The following is a 21984-nucleotide window of genomic DNA, read 5'->3' as shown; positions in this document are numbered from 1 at the left end:
AGAGTTTAAAAGAACCCTAACCCTAACTGAACCCAGATCAGAATCTTTATCGCGCTCTGTTGGACTACTTTAATTCAGTGAATTTAATTTACCATATGAAATTGTTTATTAAATATTCTCATAATATTAAATAATATAATTATAAAATATTATGTTAAAAGTATAAAATGTATTACAAATAGTAAGTTTGCATTGTTTTTGGCCATCGATTTGAATTCCAAAATTCAAATCGATTATTAATTAAATGTGATTATTAACAATCGTAGGAATTCACCAATAAATAGGGACAACTTAAATGTTTTCCCCAAAGACATACTGAAAGCGAGATTGAATTAGAACATTTCAAATAGTAATGAAACTCTTTATTATGTTGCTATTAAAACTGACTCTCAGGTGTGGTCACGTGTATTGGTGGCGCAATCAGCAGTAAGGCTGGCAAAACATACGGAACGCCAAACCAAACCAACCAATAGGAGTTAACTGACCACCCCCCTCATTATCATACTGGAAGTCGAAATAAATTAAAGAATAATTATTTTAGATAATAGCAATTAACAAATAAATGAGTTGATTATATATATATATATATATATATATATATATATATATATATATATATATATATAAAATCACAGTTCAGCTCTAGATTACGTTTGCCCTATTAGATTTAGCTATTTATTTTTACAATATCACATTTTATTATTTTTCGTTTATTTATATACATTTATTTATCTTTGCAGGTTTAGTCCTTCATAATACACGGATCTGTCTTTTTAAAAACGTTGCATTATCTCTGTAGAGTCTGCATCAGAAAGAGATAGGTCTGTACTCAGCGCACTTGTAGTAGTGTGCAAAGCCAGCCTCGGAAGAATCCAATAACACTGACAGGGTTTTTGTTGTCTAGATGGAAAGCATCGTGGCATTTTACACGTCCACTATTTACATATACGATGAGACATATCCTTTGAATAATAACAACACGATTAATTCGAAAAAGTAAGCAGGGAGTTTTCTCGCGGAGATGCGTGAAGCTAATCGTGGAATCATCCGCTGATACTGTTGACAAGTTGAACGAGTGTGCTGCTGCTGCTGCTGCTGCTGTCCCTACACAACTCACTCACAGAGAGGAGACAGGTAAGATTAGTTCTTTTGCTCCGCTATATTCTTTATCTATGACCATTTAAGCTCGACATTTAGAAACTTACTTCACAAACCCAATAGGTTATATCTGTGTACTGCTCAATTCGCGTGTATGTGTATCTCAACTGATCGAGCGATTCGCGTATTTACTGTCTATCAATTGAGAGCAGTTGCTCAGCTCTAATTACAGTTACATTACATACATTTTTTTTTGTTTTTGTGCGTTTGTAGATATCTCATCATGAATTCTTGATAGCTTACTTTCAAGCATTTGAAGATGTATCACTCGGTATTTATCTTTGTTGTTTTGAGGCAGCGCGTCATGCTTGATAGTAACACGCGCGCTAGTGAAATGCAGCCCTTTAATTTGACCGTGATCGTTTTTGATTATGATTATGATGCACGAGGAATCGTTTATCAGTGTTCTCACACCCAGAGCATCAAATTAAAGGGAATTATTTGGAATTATGCGAACAGATATGAATAAAGTGTTTTTGGTTTGGTTATGAGAACTGAATTGCATTTTAAGGCTTTGCATCTGTCAGAAAGGGGATTCCTGGTGTCAATGCATATGGCGCGATTTCAGGTGTAGCAAAGATACCATTCTACTAGAAGAGTTGTTTTTGTTCTGTTTTATGCTTTTAGAACTGCTTTTTGTATTAATGTATTAAAATAGGCCTAAATCATTATTAAAATAAATTATAAATTATTGGGACTTGTCTGGGCAAGTGTTTTCTTGGGGATCGCCCTGTTTGATTGAAATTACCGACATTGCTTTTTTCTTACATTTAAGGACTTTTCACTTGTGACATTGTAACCCAGGGCTGTAACCCTGTGTTTACGTAGGCCTAATCACGGGGGTTTTCCACACTTTAGCCTGCATTATTAATAAATCATGGGCAGTCAAGTTTTAAAATTTCACACTGTACTGAATATTTGTAAACAGTAAAATAACGTTTTATTTGCATATTCATGAGGTCGGTGACGTTGATTGGACGAACGCAGCGTACAACGTGCACGCGACCTGTTTTGGTAACCGCTTGTTTGGTAGAATGCGAAATGTAGACGCTGAATCTAAACAGCGTTTAGAAGTTTCTGCTAATGTACAAAACGCATGCATTTTTAATGAGGTAAGCCATGTTTAGTTTATGATTGGGTGGCTGATGTTATACAAGTCACTGTAACCGGAATATTTCACGCTATATACCTTTGACCCTGCAATTCGATGCTACCTCGTAACCCATTGTTAAGGTATGGCCTGTTGTTCACAACAAGAACGATATGATAACTATAATGATAAGTATAGTGTCCACGCCAAAGAATGATAAAATTATGTTTATAATAAACACGCGCGTGAATATTCTGTGTGAATACAATTGCAGCGCGCGCGTGTTAAAGTCGGGTGAATTTTGATTGGCTGTCAATATTATTTAATCGTTCATCAGCTGAAAATTGCTGATTCCAAATATAGAAGAGAGTTTCAACCACCATAACAAAAAGTGTTTATAAAAAATTGCCTACCCTACCTTTAAGGAGATGCTTTCATTTATTAATCAATGTGCAAATCAGACTAGTAGGTGCATGAGCAAGTTTCATTATCCTTTCATCCTTTCGTCAGGCTTGATGTGATGTATAACTGTACAAACTTTGCATGTTGGCTAATTAATACTCAACTTTACTTGACTTTAACTTTACTAGCTGTACTGTTTTATTGGCAAGGCTCAGTGTCATATTGATAACATGTTAACACAATTCTGTGATCTATTTAAGTTTTTCTGTTTCTTTAAAAACTCTTTTACCCCAGTTGAGATGGGGAGCTTGTTAAATTAGGCAGTGCTGTCATTCATGGCACACTGAGCAGCTTTGCTTGTCAGGAGAATTTAAGATCTATGCAAAGAGCTACCCTTTGTTCCATTTTATAATTTAAATAAGTCGTACATGTTTTTGAAAACTTTGTTTAATGTGATTCAAAGATGGTTGTTGTCAAAGTCATTTTGTTGCTTCTTGCATCAGGAGGAGAGACTTTGGTGTGTTTATAGAGATTCATAAAAGCAACAAAACCGTGTTGCAAAGCAGGCCAGTGGGGAACATATGCTTGTGTTTTTATTGCTCTTCAGCATTTTGCAGTTCATCACATTGTGAAGTTGCTTCAGTCAGATGGATGAGAGCTGACAGAGCTGAGCTTGAGTCTGCAAAAAGGACTCTGGTACAGAGAAGAAGCCTCAGGGTGCGTTCCCATTGGCTGGTAGCTCCCTGCAAAGTGGACTTCACAGGGTTATTCGTCCATCATAAGTGAGATTCCATATTAGGGAGTGTATATTCTCAGTCTGAAGGGCAGCGTAAAGTGTTTGGGGATCAAGTGAACAATATATTATATTGCATTATTGGACGTAATCAGTCATTTTAGACCACCAGAAGACATGGAATTTGGATAAAATTAAAAGTGATAAAGAGTTGAGTCATATGGATTGGGACTTCTATATCTATATCTATGTTGCAGAGACTTCTATATATTTTATTTTGCCTGGGTGGTCAGTTGCCTTTGGGATGCATGAGAGGGATTGTGTGAAAGATCTGTTAATAAAGTGTTTTTTTTTTTTTTTTTTTAATCAACTTTTCGTATCTCACTTTTAGACTATGGAAATCATTGTGAAGTTTTAGAGTTTGAGCTACTTTGATGGGTAGTCTCTAAAGCTTCTCTTTTTCTCTCGCCATATCTTTTTCATCATTGTCTTGGGCTTGACTGTCAGGCCCCTGTTCTTTGGAACAATAACTATGGAATGTAAGTTCCTCAGTGCCTGCTGCCTGGATCTCATTTCATATGTTAATGAAGTGTCTTCATTATGTAAGCTTTTCTCTTACTGAATCTCATTTCAGGCCTGGTTCTGTGTTGTACACTCGTACACTAAGGCTTTGTTCACAGTGCACACAAATTCATTTTATAGGGCCCTGTGAAATGTTTTATTTTTTCCCAAATTCTGTTTTTTGGGATTCCATTTAACTTTTTTGGACTCCATTTTAATGGTTAAATTAAATTTTAGTAATCAAAAAGCATGTCTAATTAATTGAAATCATGAAACGTATACAATTTAACAACAATTTATTAAAAGTTTAACAAAAATTACATATTTTACGATATGTAAAATATGTTTTTTACCAAATGCTCTGTTTTCTGTTTTAAGTTGTCTGGATTCCATTTTGATAGTTTAATTAAATTGTAATAAAAAGAATGTCTAATTAATTGAATTCATAAAAACAACAAAATGTATTCACTTTCTTTTTTTTTAGTTCATTTCTATGAAATTTTTTGTTTTTTCAGAAATTCTGTGTTGTGTATTTTAATTTTTCTGGCAATCAAATGAAGGCATAAAACATTAATTTATCTTTTAATCATATGAAATTAAACAAACTTTTTTTTTGTCAAACAAAGTGCTGCACAGCAGAGCTTTACTGTTAAAATTAAAACATGGAAGAAAAAATAATGACTATGAAAATGAATGACTATTCCTTAAAAAAAAAATAAAGTTTTAGTAACAATTTATTATTATTATTATTATTATTATTATTATTAATAATAATGTTAGTATTATTATTATTATATTGAGACGTAGCTAAATTCTACTGTACAACAGTAATATATTTCTGTCACTATTACTTTAAGTTAAACTTTTATTTTTTAATGGGTTGCCATGAGTTTCTGTGTGTTTATTATATGAAGATAGCTTTTCTCAAAATGGTAAAATGCTCATGAAGTGACCCTCAGAGCGGCTCTGGAGATGAAGTTCATGCATTCATGTCCTCATAGTGAGATGGCAGAGGCTGAAAACACCACCAGTGTCACACGTGCTTCAGTGTGTGTGTGCGTGGTAAATGAAATCGCATGTCTTCGCCATTCATTCACACAGAGACACACATAACATGCAGGATTCATATTTAAATAGTCTTTTTGTGGTTTAATATTCACAGACACTAGTCTATATCACAATTTGATTTAAGTGTACTGACTGACCTACTTTTTATTTATTCATCAAAAATTTGACAAATTCCGTGACATTTCGCATTATACAGTAAATTCTGTTTTTGTGACTGGATTCCACAAATCCATCTGCATAACGGAAATCATAGGGCCTTAATTTTAGGTTTTCAAATTTGATCTTCAGGTCTGATGGTCCTCACTGTCATTTTACATGTGATCTGATCCGCTTGTTTAGACAGTATACTAGTTAATATCTGGTGTGTCTACATTGGTTGCTATAGTATGATGTAAGTGTCGCGATGCCGAGAGTGTGCAAAGAGAAAACTGCTCTGCTTATCATGCCATTTCACCTCAGTGCTGAACCAAGATGCATGAGAGAACATAAGCGACGGAGGCATTTTGCACACTCGTGTGTATACTGTGTCTAAAACCACTGACTCGTTCAGTCATTGACTATTCACTACATAGTTTGTTACACAGTGAGCAAAGAATCAGTGTATTTGGACAGCCATGAACAATATTGGACACTAAAACAGCTACTTGAAACTGATCCGGCTATTTAGACCGAGATTTTACAATTAAAAAAAAAAATGGATTTCCTAAAATAGATGAATGTCATTTCAAATCTGACTCTTTTCAATCAGCTTTTGTTGTATGGCAGCAAATCGTAAGCAAATTGTAGCTGTGGCAATAATCGTACCTAACAATGACTTCATTGTTATACGTACATCGTGATCCGGCATGACAACAGTGAATAGTTTTGTCGGTTTGTTTGACCACCTTTGAGTGAAACAGTCATAGGATGAAAAGAAGGGACAGTGAGAGGTTTCCCTGTGAGGGTGAATGACTCTTTATGGCCACACACCTGCTTGATAGCTTTGCTTGCCCCGTCTCTCCCAAGCCATTTGGTATGCTGCAAAAATCCACGACTGGGCGATACTGACTCTCCTTGGCACAGTTTGTGGCACCTGCTCTGAATAATCCTTCCTGAAAAATAGCCTTTTTTGGTGACATTTCAGAGCAGAGAATCGATGTTTCATTGTCCTAAATAGCATTAATCTAGATTTATCAACTCATAAATCATGTAAGAGTTTGTACACATTTTCAGGGAACAGGAAATTAGTATGTAGAGCACACATTTCTTTTGTTTGTGCTGCTGTGGGACTGTTTGTTTGATTGAGAAGGTCTAAGAAATGTCAGGCCCACTTCAGTTTGAGGACTGGTGCGGGCATAAATTTTGCTTCTATGTCTTCAAATTGAGAGTTTTCATTGCTCATGCAATGGTCAAAGGTAAGCTATTTTAAGATTTTATGTCATCAGCATCACAATGCATCAGAAAATAGGCCTGAGCTTAGTTTTCAGCTCGAATGTCATCAGGTCGACCCCCATTGTGGTACTAGTCTTAGTAATTTGTTGTAAAATTATTTGTATCCTTTGCTAAAAGGGCATTGGCTTCCTTCAGTCCTCTGCCAAAGTTGATTTGAAAAAGATGTCCCACATTAGTTTCTTAGTCACATTAGTGACATTTTAGCTTACGAGAATTCACCTTACACAAGAATTATGTTATAAATTACCTTTGTACAGATGGTTAACTGTACTGTTTCCTTTGTAGTGTGTAGAGCAGCGATGCAGCTATTTACACTGTTTAAAGCCAAATTGTGTAATTTTATTGCAAGTAATGTCACGAAAAATTATGATTCTTTTTAAACAAGTTTCCCAACACTCCCCCATTTTCTGTTGGTCAAGCAAATAATTAGACACAAACACACAGCATTGGAGCTATAATGTTGGCACTGGACAGGACAGGAGTGAAATCAACATACAAATAGCATACTTACAGTTGTTTCTGAATTTTAAGCTGGTACAGGAGAAAATATTGAAAAATTACACACTTTATCTTTAATCTGTGGCACAGTGATGTGTTTGCTGGGAGTTAAAATGTTCAGATTCTTCATTCTGAACAAATACAAATAAACTATCCTCGTTAACCGTTGAGATGATGCACTTGTGTGTTACCAATGAACATGGGATGTTACATGTATTCAGATTGTTGTTTTTCACCATAGACCTTCCCTCGATAGCACAAAATTTGCCTTTACCTCTCCTGAACTAGATATGATGGTGGACATAATCTGATTATGTAATTTATTGACTCAGTGGTGTCTTGCTGTTAAGCTATAAGATAATACAGAGAGATTCTTTAAAAATGCATTCTTTAAAAATGCATCATATATTTGATATTGCAGGTAACTTTCTATTCAAAAGAATACTGTTCTGAATAGCATTTTCATTTTAGACTTTCCCAGGTTCACAGTTCTGCTCTTGCACAGCAAAGTATCCGTCCATCTGTCCTCACGTTCTCGTATGAATGATATTGGATAACATTTTAACTCCTGTGTTTGGGCTGCACCCAACTAATCCTCTTTTCCCAATCCCTTCTGCTCTGCACTGTGCTGGGACAAGCGCTTGATTTATGAAAATGTGATCTGGTGGAAATTTCCAGTCAATTCCCAATGCCCTTCTCATTTCCCAACCCTGTCTCCCGTCACTCGCTCCACATCCTACTTGGCTGAGGAGACGCTTCCTGTCATACTTGACCCTGTTCCAGTGACACCGTCCAAGCAGGCTGGTGGGACTTGTCCTGCGGTGGATGTCATGGTGTGTGTGGATTAACCCTGACTTGATTATGTCCAGGGATAAGAGCTGCTTAATTGTAATCACTGGAACATCCAGGGAGGTTAAACACTGCACTGTGTGCCTCAGGACAGGAACTAAATAGCTGATGCTAGTTCACCTGGCTATACCGGAGAGGGCACCTGGAGAGATATTTCAGGATAGGTGAAGTTTGGAATGACCATTAAGTTCATAGTTTGTTCATAATCATGATTATTTTTTTCAAATTATAATCATAATAATTATCGATCATGATTATTTCATTTTAGAAATTTCTTTTTACATTTTATCAGAATTATTGCACTTTCATAAGCACACATCCAGAGAACATCAACTTGTATGGCTTATTTTACCTCAACTATAGTTTCCTGATGATTCATCAAATAAATGAACACATTTTACATTTTAAAAACTGGTACTTCTACGAAAGTCCCTTTCAAGGAAAGTCTGTTCACTCAGGCGGCCATATTTGCAATGCCTCCGGGCAGCTATTTCGGGCATCCAAGACCAAGTCCTATCTATTTGAATGGGGGAATCCTGAAATCTCAAAAACTGCTTGGCGAACTCACAATTAAATAACTTATTTCAAATCAGCAACAAAATCTGATGTGAACTGTCCCATAAATGTTGTTTCTTATGCTCAAATAACATTAAAAAAGCTTTTTTTTTTAGGCTAGACGAGCCAATGAGCATGTGCAGTCCTAAGTGCGAGTCTCAGGTTTCTATGGGAACCGGAGCTTCTAATGGCAGTGACGCAATGACTTTATTAATCAGTGATTGGCTCTTTTACTTAGAAGGCGGGACATATTCTGCCATATTGTGCATTGCAGTTTCTCCCATTCATAACTAATAGAAATGAACCGTCTATTTATATCCACAGTCTTTGCTTCTACTTCTCTCAAAAGATAAACCAGTGAAATTCCTAATATTAAACAATTCCAAATTATGTTAATGTTTTTCTATTAAAATAACAATTTAAACTCTTGACATCTGGCAGCCACAAACATGAAAGCTTGTGGAGACTTGTCACCAATGCAAGATAATGTGAATGCCAGATGAAAATGAAACTTTATAAATAACCAGCTTAACTGAGAGAAGCAAAAATCATGATCACAATTAAAATATGATTTATCGTGCAGTCCTAGATTGTTTTGTCATTTGTATTATCCAAAAAACTGGTCAGCAAAACATCTTATATATTATAGGGTTGGGCGATGTCTACCAAATTGGCATCGGACGATGTCCACAGTGTAACATCGCTTGTGGTGTGATCCGCAACGCTGTTTTGATGTGCTGCTCACTTAAACTAGAAACTAGGTCTGCACAATTTGGAGAAAAAATCTAATTGTGATTTTTCTGGTTAAAATTGAAATTAAAAATGCGATTTTATAAAACAAATGAAAAAAAAAAAAAAATTATAAACAGTACCAGGCTTGTTTTGCTTGTTTGTGGGGCTGCACAATTTGGCCCCGAAATTTTGTGCTAATATATTATTTTGACTAATTATTTTTATTTTTATTATTATTATTATTATTATTATTATCATTATTGCTAAATAAAATTATTAAACCAAGAAATATTACTGTTGTAATAACTTTCATTATTAAAGTATTTAGCATTAGTATTTAATTATAAATATAACTATAATAATTAGAAAATAATATTTAAAACTTTTATGACAAAATGTGGGGTTACCTGTTAACATGCAAGCAGTATGTCTATAAATCATTAGAAAGGTCTAAGGACTTATTATCAAATATTATATTATTATGATAAAAAATCTGTCTCAATAATTTCTTTATTTTTGTCAGGAGGTATGCAAAATCAAAAATGGAGTCCATGTATTTAATATGAACTATGCGCCTCTTATGCATCCACTGTGGGAAAAAAAAACCCTGTACACTCATGTATGCAGAAAAAAATCATATTGATTATATGTTCCCCTCAAAGTTCTTTAGAGAGAGGAATTATTTTTCCTAATTTTACCCTGAATACCCTGATTACCCTGAATTGCGCTAAACATGTCTGTTTCATACTGGATGCCGGAGGGCGCCCTTGAGCAGATACACCAAATACTCCAAATATACGCAATATAACAAATGCTGTTCCAGGAAATCCCCATCATGGGCATCATGCTATCACTGTGACTGAATAAAAAGAAGATAAAAACGCTTTGATTGATTAAACATGAATAAAATAAACAGACAACTACAACAATACATGGTTTATATGTTTTCTTCAAGCCTTCTCGGGTATTTCCGTAATAATAAAGTATATTTATAATCCAATGCTAATCAAAATGCTATTTCAAACACTCAACTGACGTTATGAAGAGAGTTTGGAGTAAAAACACATTAAATGTTGTCTTTTGTTAGAAAAGAAGTTCATAAAGGCTTCTTATGTTTGGAAAGTTTGTATATTTGACGTGTGTTGCTTTTTCTAATACAGTGCTCTCAGATGGACCGTCATTTACTACTGTCACAGAGCAGCTCTTCACTAACATGCTGTGTACATATTTATATAATTAAAAATCGCAGCCTTTGCGATGTCATAATCGCAAATCACGATTTCGATTTGATTACGATTAATCGTGCAGCCCTACTAGAAACAGTAAAATGGTGCTACCATTCTGTCTCGCAGTCCGTATGGAAACATGCCGGGTCCAGATGCGTTCCTCGGTCCGCCTTTTGACCATCAGTTCGAATCACGTGGAATCACGATGCCGGCTCAACATTGTGATGTTTGCCAGCTTCGGCGATGGACGATGGCTGTGTCTATCGGCCAACACTAATTATAATTAATAATTTGCATACTTTGCCTGCCAAACCTTTTATTTAAAAAAAAAAAATTTTGACCTCTTAAACCAAAGTTTGATGCGGTGCCCATCTCTGAGTTGAGATAAATTGTTCTGGTTTTGTCTTTTTTTTGTTTTGTTTTTTTTGTTTAATGATGTTTGTATGCGGTGTCTGTTGTCTGGAAGAAGGGCTGTGGGAAAAGAATGTCCTAATGATCCAGACTGCTTTGTTGGAGCATGAACCAGAGCCCTAGTGTGGCATGCCTGATGTCTGCCCTCCCTGAAATGGATCTTCACTCAAAAGCTGAGATGAGCGGAGCTGCTTTCAGTGCTCCCAATGGTGTGTCATGTGTATATCTGGCCAATAATTAGTCAAAACTTTCTGTTTTCAAGCTTTATCATTATCTATAGCTGGTTTCTCCTCCTCCTTGAGTACCGAATGCAATTATGATGTGAGAAATGACTTTTTGGAAAGGTTTGTTTAATTAGCAGTGCCCTGAAAACACTCTGCTCAACATTGCAAAGCCACGCTCTTTCCAACTCACCGCAGCCGTGCCAGAATTGCTGGGGATTAGCTAAGACTGCATTTTGAATACATTTCAAACACCAGCTCTCCTAAAGAGGTCATTTTCTAATATATATATTTATTTATTCATTTATTTCAGGTCCACTTATATTGTTAGTCAAGCTTTTTTGTGCCAAATACAATCATAATTTAGTCCTCCCTCTTTCTGACACTTTAAATGAAACAGGCCTTTTTTTGTTACTGTGCCTTTAAGACTTTTTCACCTGTGAAATGAGATATAGCCTAGTGTTTTGCCGTGCTTGCTCATGGTCTGGAGGTTTGCAGTTAGGTCAAATAAAGCTGGCATTGGCCTATCTTAGTCACAGGCTTTCTATGCAAAGTCTGTGACAGGTTCATGAAACGATCCACACTAAAATGAGCCTAATAAGTCTGAAATGATCAGGGGCCTTGTTTAAATAAATAGACTTCAGGTGCTGTTTCCTTATTGGAATTTTCCTTTGTTCTAGACCTCCTCCTTAATTCTTATCTGTGAATAGGTGGGAAGAGGTTTTAAACACTGAATAGACATGAATATGAATTATATATTTCTACAGCCAGAAATTTGTGGAGGCCCATAACAAGTTGCAGTTGCAGGTTAAGCCCCAAGTTTACTTTAGTTTTGTATAAGCCATTTGATGGGGTGTGTGAACAGGCGGTCGACACATGCACACTAGAAAAGTTTCATCTTTGTCCATTGTCTGCTGTGTTCCTCTCCAGAAATTATGACAGATAAAAACTTGTTTAAACTAGAGTTGTGTGTCTCTTAAAGTCCCTCTGTGGTGAAAATCAAGTTTTTAATGTTGTTTATATGTTTATGTGGTGTTTTTAATATGCTTTAAGACAAACCACGTGCAAAGTCAACACCATTGCTGAGTATTTTCGGTTTAAAACTGCAGTGATCTAAAGACAGTTTCAAACCCACGGTTTGTAATAGCTGGTGTTTCAGATTATACGATTTTGACTCCTAAAATCTTGTTGTGTCGTGGACAAGAAATATGTCAGACTACACATTGCTATCCGACCATTCATTGTGTGCCATCTTTAACTGCGTGTGTGCTGTCATTGAGAAGGCGGGACTAATGACTGACAGAAGGTGCCGTGAGCATAAACAAACAATGGCTAGCAGCGTGTTTTGCTCTGTTTTGTCGTCAGAAAAGCCCAAAAGTGGACACATATCTGGATTGCATGGATATTTGGATTTCCTCCAAAGAGAACTGAGGTAACATATGTTTTATTTACCTTTTTTCAGTCTGTCGTGTTAACTTAGTCCCTCGAGGAAACATCATAAACGCAGGAGTATTGTTGCCATAGCTCCACAAACATTTCCTCCATTGTAAATTCCACCTAGCAGCGCTTCTGTGCTTCTGTTGGCCAGTGTCACATGTGACGGAACTTGTCGTGGACGACCAAGAAAAAATTAAACATGCTAGTCTTTCTGTCATGATGTCGTGAAGCATCGCAGACGCAGCATCGGTTGCCGTCCACTATGACGCACTACACGAGCTGAAATGATCAAATCTTGCGTCCTGATGTGCATTGTCATTTATGAATCCCCACGACACTCTGGTCTACGTCAAGCAAACTGTGGCAAAAGTGTGTAGTCTGAACCAGCATAACACATTATTATCAGCTGTTTGATAATGTAGTCAAGCAAAAGGCTAATCTTATTAATTACCATCATGTGTCCGACATTATAAAAAGCCATACAATTGTGCAGCGTTTACCTCAGAAAGTTGACCGAGTGGATCTCTGAGCTAGTGCGAGTAAGTGGAGGCAGGGCTAATTAGCATAATCATGTATAATACATGAAGCAAGGGTGTAGTGTTACATTCAAGCTATTTTAAGGCATGAAGAATTTTTTTTCATAGTAAAAAAATGTTTAAATATGTAATTTTGGTGATCAAAGATAAGTTTTAAGTTTTAAAATGATTGACTACAGGGGGACTTTAACCCCCTCAAACAAGTGCTCGCCAACGTGGATGCATTGTTGCGGTCTCAAATAGTTTGTTCTTGTTTTGTCTTCTCCATTTCTCTTTTGACTGAAAAAATAAATAAATAAATAAATCAAGGCACATGTGCAAGTTGAGCGTACAAAGTATGTGCAGTTAGAAAAATGTGGCTCTGTGGATACAGTACACATTACCTACACATTCACACAGCAATCCTGGTAAAATCGCATAAAATTACCAGAACAACTTTTCCGGTAAATGCACAAATGTTCACACAAGCAACATTGTTCCGTCTTTTTACCGGTAAATCAGTTCTGTCAATTTCCCAGTATGAGAAGTTGTAACTATCAGTCTGTGTAGCGCATGCTTGCATAGAAAAACTATTAAAAGCAGTGGAAATTACTGTAAACCACAACAACAGAGCTTTATAATATCCCAAAGCAAAATTCTTATGTCTATGGTATTTTTGAAAAGACTGTATGCGTGAAAGGGGCTATTATAAACATCCTAGCATATACTTTGGGCCTTAGTCTTAACAGATGCAATTTTTGGACTGGAGAAGTTTTTGCGATGCAATAGAAACAGTTGTTTTTTCGTATTTGTCATCCTAAAAATTTGTCACGCACAGAAAGCTTGCACACTGAGTCCGATGCGTATTTATTAATCTGTTGAGGAAAAATTCGCAAAACAATACAACATGGAGTCTTCAAGCAGTGAGGATGATTTTGTTGTCCACTCTCTTCTTAAAAAGAGAAAAAGAAAGAGGAAATATTGGGTCCATCCAATCCTGTGATGGGAAGAGAGGAAGGAGAGTTCCACCTCTTTATCAAGGAGCTGTGGGATTATCCCGAGCGATTCAACGTTTACTTCAGGATGTCAGTGGCTCAGTTTGATGCTTTGCTAGCGATACTGGAGCCACATATTAAAAAGAAGACCACCAATTTCCATGAACCAATTAATCCTGAACAGAGACTGGCAGTATGTCTATCAACTTCTCAGATGCCACTCTGGATTTTGGCGTTCGCTTCACATGTACGGTGGCTTTGATTTATCAAAACACCTCTCAAAATGCTTGCTACAGATGAGAAAAATGCAAAAAATTGAACCCGATCCGATTTTTCTTTTATGACTGATAAAAGTTTCGGAAGCAGTGTGTAAATGTGATTGACACAACGTGATGTCATCTTTTTTTTTTTTACGTGTAAAAAATTTCAGATGAGAATTTTGGACTCAGTGTGCAAAGACCTTAAGAATCACATTGCTCATGATATGACCACTGAAAATAATGTCAGGATTTGTGCTTGGCTTTACTTTTTTTTCACCTTGCACAAACAAAACGTTGTTTTAACTGTAACATCTTATTGCAGACCCTTTTTTTCTTAAAAATGCATTGAGTGAAGGTCTGAACATGCTTGCCTCACATTAAATCAATATTTGAGGAAAGTAATTTTTAATGAAAGGATGTTTACCGTATCGCTTCCCTGTTGGATCTGTGGCTTCCCACTGTATTTCAGGGACATGAAGAGCTCTTGATGGCCATTGAAGTCTTTTAGCAGGAGACAGGATTGCTGAGCTACATGCAGGTTTGCCTGAATGGTCTCATAAAGAAGCTGTCAGATAAATGTTTTTCTGCTAATGCTTAAGACTGGGCAGGAAATAAAAGGAAGCCTCTGTCAGAGGCTGGATGTGGCAGGGTGAACTGCCAGCTTTCTTATCACTGTGTCTTTATGCATGTACCGGGTTCGTTGGCCAACTCTGAAGCCTGGTCCAGTGTGTCTGAGGAGAGGGGGAAATGAAGAACGCTGGACCAGCTGGACATGAATAGTGGACGACTGGATATAGAGGTGTCACATCTGTGATTGTGAGTTTCCCACTACAGGACAGTGTGTGCTGACGGTGTAAACCTGGCATAACTGGGACAGATGGGCAGATCAGTCTTGAAATATTTGTACTTAAGATAGTGATGTTTCATTAATAGGATTCTCAGATGAAAACATTGATCCTAAGTGTTAATCCCTTTTTAATTATTAATGATTTCATTTTCATGCAGCACGATAGTTTCTTATAATCTTTGAAGTGAAAAAATAAGTTTAACAAATGGCTGAGCAACTATTTCTCCTCCTTCTCATCTGAACACAAACAGAAATGCTGAAAAGCACAAGCCGTCACAGAACTCAATGAAATTGAGAGAGTGGTGGCTGCCAGAAGTCATGACAGAGAAAAGAAACATTATCTGACTCTGCTAAATAGCAACCTAGCTAAATATTGAAGTTTAAGGTTGTTTTTTTGTTTTTTGCTTGGCTATACAAGGATTAAATTAGCATAGAAAATATCACATAAAACACTGTATAATAATCACAATTAGGGCTGCCCTCGACTAAAAATTTTTCTATTCAAGTAGTAGTCGTTCATTTAAGCCATTAGTTGACTAATCACGCTTTTATATTAATAAGCCATAAATCATAGCCTAATAATGAGCCTTTAATTGCCTATATATAAAGCCTAATCATGAACAAAGGTCTTACATGAGACATGACATGAGGGTGAGTACTTAATGACAGAAATTTCATTTTTGGGTGAACTAACCCTTTAAAGGTGCAGTATGTAACATTGACAGCTACTGTAGTGGTTGAAATGGGTACTGCAGTCCATATTCAAAGCTCACACTGGTTGCCAGATTGAGGACACGCAACAGGAATGAGCGCAATTGACAAATGAAGATGATCAGCCTTACAATGTAAAGTGATGAGTTGATTTATCTGTGTTTTAATATGCCTCTGGTCATAGAGGTTTTTAGATGGATGCAGAGCCTTTTTAGGTCGGGTAGAATCTGCGATCTCTGACCTACGCTGTGTTTCCTGCCAGCTGGCAACCCGGGGTGTCGAAATACTATTGGGTAAATTTGCAGTGGGCAGGATCACACAGACCAAAACAAAAATAGACTTTTCGACACGGAACGCACATTTCAAAGTAGAATAACTGGCTGTAGCATTGTTCTTTGGAGAAACAAGTATGTGAAATTAGTAGGGCTGTCAAAATGGCTGAAAAGCTAAATTCGAAATTCTTTCTGAAATATTTGCAAAATTCTAATATATTCGAATTCTAAAGGCAATACTTAATGTTAGAGGAAAAAAGTACTTTATTGTCTGCTATGCCCACAAGAGAGCGCAAGCGAGCGCAATAAGCAAATATACACCAAATCAAGCATTGCATCTTTTATTGAAATGAAATGACATTCACTTCTTTTTTTTTTTTTCTTTTTTTTTTCAAACAACTGTTTTTTAAAAAAAATGTCATTAATGTGCATGCAAGGTAACAAAAAAGGTGCATTAAAAACTGTAAGTACATCAGTAACCTGAGAAAACATGCTTCAACAGAGTATAATGTTTGCACTACATGAACACAAAATAGCAACCTGCCATTCAGAAACAATCCGCTCACTACACATCTACATATTGCTCGTCAAAACACCAGACGGTGTTTTTTTTTTTTTTTTGGACAATGTTTCCAGCTGATGAAAACACGCGCTTATCATGGCTTGCGCTCCTCTTGACACAGCAAAAATTCTAATGCACGGGTTTTACATTCGAATGTGCCTTTTTTTTTTTTAAATTCGACGAATATTCGAAATTCAAATTTTTTTTTGACAGCCCTAGAACTTAGCATGTTTCCTAAATCTCTGCAAACATATTATGGTATTTTTGTGCTTTAGTACAGTAAAAAATAAAATTACATACAGTACAGCACCTTTAATAAGAGTCAAATTGTCTCGTTTCTGCAGAACCCAACTGTTTCTGTAAATTCTGGGTAGTGGAAACAGATCATAAAGTTGATGATCTGTCTGAGTTGTGCATGAAATGAGACATTTATCATAGGCTAATAGGTTTTTGTGCTGTTTATTTAACTTTAGATTTTAGATTGTCAGATGAGTGCACATGTTCTATAATTGTTAAGAAATGGAGAACCTTTTTAGGTCTATTTAATGTCAATGGCTTTTTAATGTTCAGTGGATATAATTATCCATTTTATCCTCTCAAATCATAAAAAACTCTTCTTATAATACAGGCAATTGATAGTTTGATATTGGCCTTGATGGTGCTTGATATCAGATTGAAAAGAAAGATAAGCCATCTTTACACAGAAAAAGTGGCATTGAACGACAAAAAATGTGCATTTAGGGCTTCTTTAATGCAGTTTTGTGTATTTACACAGAATTTTGTACAGGCACAGAGCTGGCTTAACTCGACTGTGTAAAGATGCCTATAGTGGTATCGCCTTTCACTAAAAGACAGATGTGCACATAGAAAGATAGAGACTCTGAGAGTGAGTTTGAGAGCTCATCTGTCATGCTGCCACAGGAAATGACTCTTGCTTTCTGGGGTTACGAGACTTTTTAAGCTTCTGTCAAGCTGATCGTGTTCCCAATGTTGGATATTTTAGCCAAATCCTCTCTGGTTCATCTGCATACTGTTTCCCTTCTTTACAGCCAAGAGCCAAATCAACTAAAAGTCTGTTACTTCAACACTTATGAAATGCATTGTGGCTTTTACTGAGGCACGTTAAATTAGAATGGAGGAACGGGTATATGTGCATGTGTATGCAGATTCAGACCATGAATCATAATATAGTCTGCCAGCAGCCTTATTGGTTCACAGGAGTACATATACAGTAACAGGACACATCTAGGACATAGTTTATTGTCTTGCAAGTGTGTCAGTTATTATGTAGGAACAAATATAAGCTCATAAGTATGAGCACAATATCAAAGTATATGTGAGTCTTATTTGAAAAGTCTGTCATTATTTAGTCTTCATGTTGTTCCAAACTTGTATGTTATATTTTTTTTGTCCATGGAAAACAGAAATATACTTTCATCATTTGAGCTCCTTTGGGGAAAAAAAATGAATTTAGAATGAAATAAATGTGACTAAATAATAACAGAATTTTTATGTTTGGGTGAACTGTTCCTTTAAGAAAATTTTGATTTGTTAATATAAATGCAGCACCATCGATTGTAGCATGACTTGTGAATCCTGAATCTAGCTCCTAGCTTTTGCATTATATAAACATCAGCCCTGTGAACTCATTCTCCTGGCATTGTTGAAAGAAATATTGTTTTACGGCCAGGCTAATATCTTCACTTCTCTGCTCTATGTGTTCCAAAGGCCAGTAGCCAATTCACAAGTCTTAGGGCAACAAGCTCAGTTTACTCCCAGTACGGGTGAAGGATTGTTTGGGAAAGCTTCCCGATCAGAAGCTTTCTAGCTTAAACTCACAAAGCCGAGTAGAGAATGCAGGGACTGAGATGGAGGGACAATGAACTGAACAGTGAAGCTGTTGGAACAGGAGAAAAATACCTAAAGACCAGTGACAATGAAAGACAGATTTATAATAAGGTTTATTATAATAGAGAAAGGTATAATAGAGTGCATAAGAGCATCATTTATACTGCTAATGTTGTCATAACTTCAAGAAGCTTTTTCTGTCAGAAAAAGCCACTGAGTCAGCTGACTACAGAAGTTGCTCAGCATGACACCCCAGTGCGTAACTGCCATGTTTACTTTTCTAACATATCTGAAATATGCCAGGAAAGCTTTCTTCTCATGTTGCTAAATTTACTTAATGGGAATGATTTGTCTTACACTGTACACGTATGTAAGGTATTTTTGAATCCAATTGTGAAAATAGTTGATTATTGTTTAATTAATTATTTAAGATCTGCACCATCTCTTTCAATTGGATTGAGATTTTTTTTTTTTTATTGAAGTTGAGCATTTCCATTCTTTTTCCCCGATTAAGATGGTTAAAATAATGCTTTTCATTCTAAGCTGGTTGCCAAAAATAATATATATGGGTGTGAAGGGTGGGTGGTACTTCGGGTTTCGGGTCAAGTCTCGAGCTCAAGCCCTCCACCAATGACAGCAAGCCAAATATGTTTATTTCCTACCTATTCTAGTTTTATTTCACGATCTTCTGACAAAGATTACATGAACGTGAGCTTGTGGACAGCATAATACAATGAAAGGCATTATTTTAGCCATATCAATAGGGGAGAAAATGGAAATACTTTCATTGGAAATTCTCCCCCCCTCCCCCTATTATAAATTATATTTATATAGATATAAATATCCACATTCTTCTTCCATCTGTTGAATGGAATATTCCATCAGTCATCTTATTTATTGTATACATGATAAAAGACTTGAGTGCCTTTCTTTTATCTGCCATGATGAGATAGATGATCTTTTTATTTATATTAGCTCGAACATGTGTGCTGGTAAAATCTGCCGTAGCTTTCCCTAAGATCATTTACATAGATCTTATAGGAAGATAATAATTACAAGTCTGTGGTAATCTATTTGTATATCTTTCTTTCCCACTCATGAACATCATCTTTTGATAAATCATCTCTGTCACCAGATGTTTTCTGTATCAGAATCAGAATGAGCTTTATTGCCAAGTATGCTTACACAATTTGTCTTGGTGAAGGAAGCTTCCAATAAAAATAAATATATATATAAAAATACTCTCTATATATAAAATAGACAATATAAGTTTGTATGTTAAATACAAATTCAAGGTAATGTGTGGCATGTCGAGCCCTTTTTTCATGGTTCATGGCATTAATTCGTAGACTGCAGCTAAGTTTTTTCTGTCCTATATTCTACCCCTGTCACCCCATCGGAGACAGTGTCATCATTTGAATAAACCATGCTGCATAAACAGGGCAAGAGCACTGCTCTTTGAACAAATATGCATCGAAAGCTCGGAGGAGCCGTCAGATAGGATGGGACTGTAACTGAACTCTCCAAGGCTGTCTGCGGCAGTGGAAAGCATTACACGCATCCCTTCCATATGCCCCTGGAGGGAGTCAGCAAAGCCTGAGGCTTTTATGAGCATAACCCGTGACATATCGGTGAATAATGTTACGGGGCCCATTCAGACCAGCTGTGTGGCATACTGTAAGCCAGATGCATTGTAGTGAAGCTCTGATCGAACTACTGCCGTTTCCTCCCACATGTGCGGTGCGTCTGAGCTGCAGAAGATCTGTGGAAATGACTGGAAGGTCTGACCCCCTCTTGTTCACCTTCACCTCACCGTCTTCTGTGATAAAGTTTGTCTCAGATGAGAGGGAAAGGTTGATTGGAAGTTTTTTAAGGGTTGAAGCGATTTTGAGCGTTCAAGCTGTTTTCTCTTCAGCTATTATGGAGACCGTTTCATATCTGTGGCGGAATAGAGGTAAATAACTTAGAATGGAAAATTGTGGAATAAACTCAGATGTATGAGTCTATTTTGCAGTGAATTATGAATTTTAAACTTTAAGCTTAATGTATTTTTTGTGTCAAAGCTGTTTGTCACGTCCTTCCAAATGGTTTTTAAATGTCCCCTCTATTGTAATGCAGTTCAGTCTCATTTAAAAGCTCACAGATGACACAACGGTTCTAAACTTAAATTTAACTTATATGGTTTTCAGCCAGTTTCAGGTTTCTCTTTCTCTTAAGCTGTTTTCAAAGAAACTTTCTGAAGAAGAATTCAGGATTTCCTCAACTCATTTGTCAGTATTCTCTTATTTTTATATTCGCTCAATTATCTTTACTAAAATCTCCATCTCTGACCTTTTGAAAGCCTCCGAGGGTAAGAAAAGAGTTGAATAAAAACTGTCAGGCATGATTTTCATATGAATACTGTCTTGTTTGACCTTGTAGGGTGGCATTAATTCAACAGTCTCCCACTGCTGCGCTAATAATCCGCTCCCATATGCTGCAAATCCCTCGCAGCTTCCACTACAAACAATTCTCCCAGCAGTCTTTAACGCACGACTCCCCGGCCTCTGGTCCAGATGTTCTCTTAGTGCTGCTTTTTAATATTCAGGAAGTGGATCAGAAAATAATTAAACTCTGCGACAAGTGATGCGACCCCAATTACCTCGTTCCGTTGTGGTCGTGACAACATGGGCAAGATGAAGAGGAAGAACAACTGAGCTTTTGGTTTGAGGAATGAACATTTTTAAGGGTGTGTGGGAGGAAAAGGGAGTTAGAGTGAGGGTGAGGAAACACTTTGGTTTTTTCCTGTTTTAATTCTTGCCCTTGTCAAAATGGTGCTAGAAACTAGAGGCATCAAACTGAAACGAGTGAGTATCTGTCAGTCGGCTTGTTTTAGATCTGTGACGCTTGATTTCTCAGTCTTGACATGATTAGGATGACATTGCTTGTTACTGTTACTGCAATGTGTGTAATTCTTTCGTGTGCACATCTCAGGGCTGTTGGCTTCACTACTACTTACTTAACTTTCTCTAACTATGTGGGATGCATCATGTTTTGTGCGATTTCTTTTACTTACCCTCACTGAAAGCAAAATGGTGAAACTGATGTAACCAATCCAACTTTGAATTTGGACCAGTGATTTGTCACAAGAGAAACCAAGCATCTGTCAAAATGTCAAATAAAAGGAATAATTCATCCAAGAATGAAAATTCTGTACTCACCCACCCCTGATGCTCCAAACCTGTATTTCTTTCTTAGCTAGAACACAAAATTAGAAGTTTAGCAGGATGTCCGAGTTGCTTTCTTGAGTACAGTGAAAGTCGATGTTGACTGTAGGCGGTCAAGCTCCAAAGACTGTGTCTACAGTTGTAAATTATAAATTAAGATTAGACCACATTTTATGATTAATCAATGCAAAAATCCAGATATTTTGCCACTGTATATACATGCATGCACACATACATACATGTTTACATACATGAAATGTCCAAGTTGCTCTCTTGAGTACAGTGAAAATTGATGCTGACTGTAGGCTGTTAAGCTTCAAAAAAGAACCAAAAACATCAAAAAAGTAGTCCACATTACTTACGCACCATGTGCATTTAAGTCTTCTGAAGCCATAC

The sequence above is a fragment of the Ctenopharyngodon idella genome, chromosome 5 (assembly GCF_019924925.1).
Source record: "Ctenopharyngodon idella isolate HZGC_01 chromosome 5, HZGC01, whole genome shotgun sequence".
Taxonomy (NCBI): domain Eukaryota; kingdom Metazoa; phylum Chordata; class Actinopteri; order Cypriniformes; family Xenocyprididae; genus Ctenopharyngodon; species Ctenopharyngodon idella.
This window is presented reverse-complemented; position numbering follows the sequence as displayed.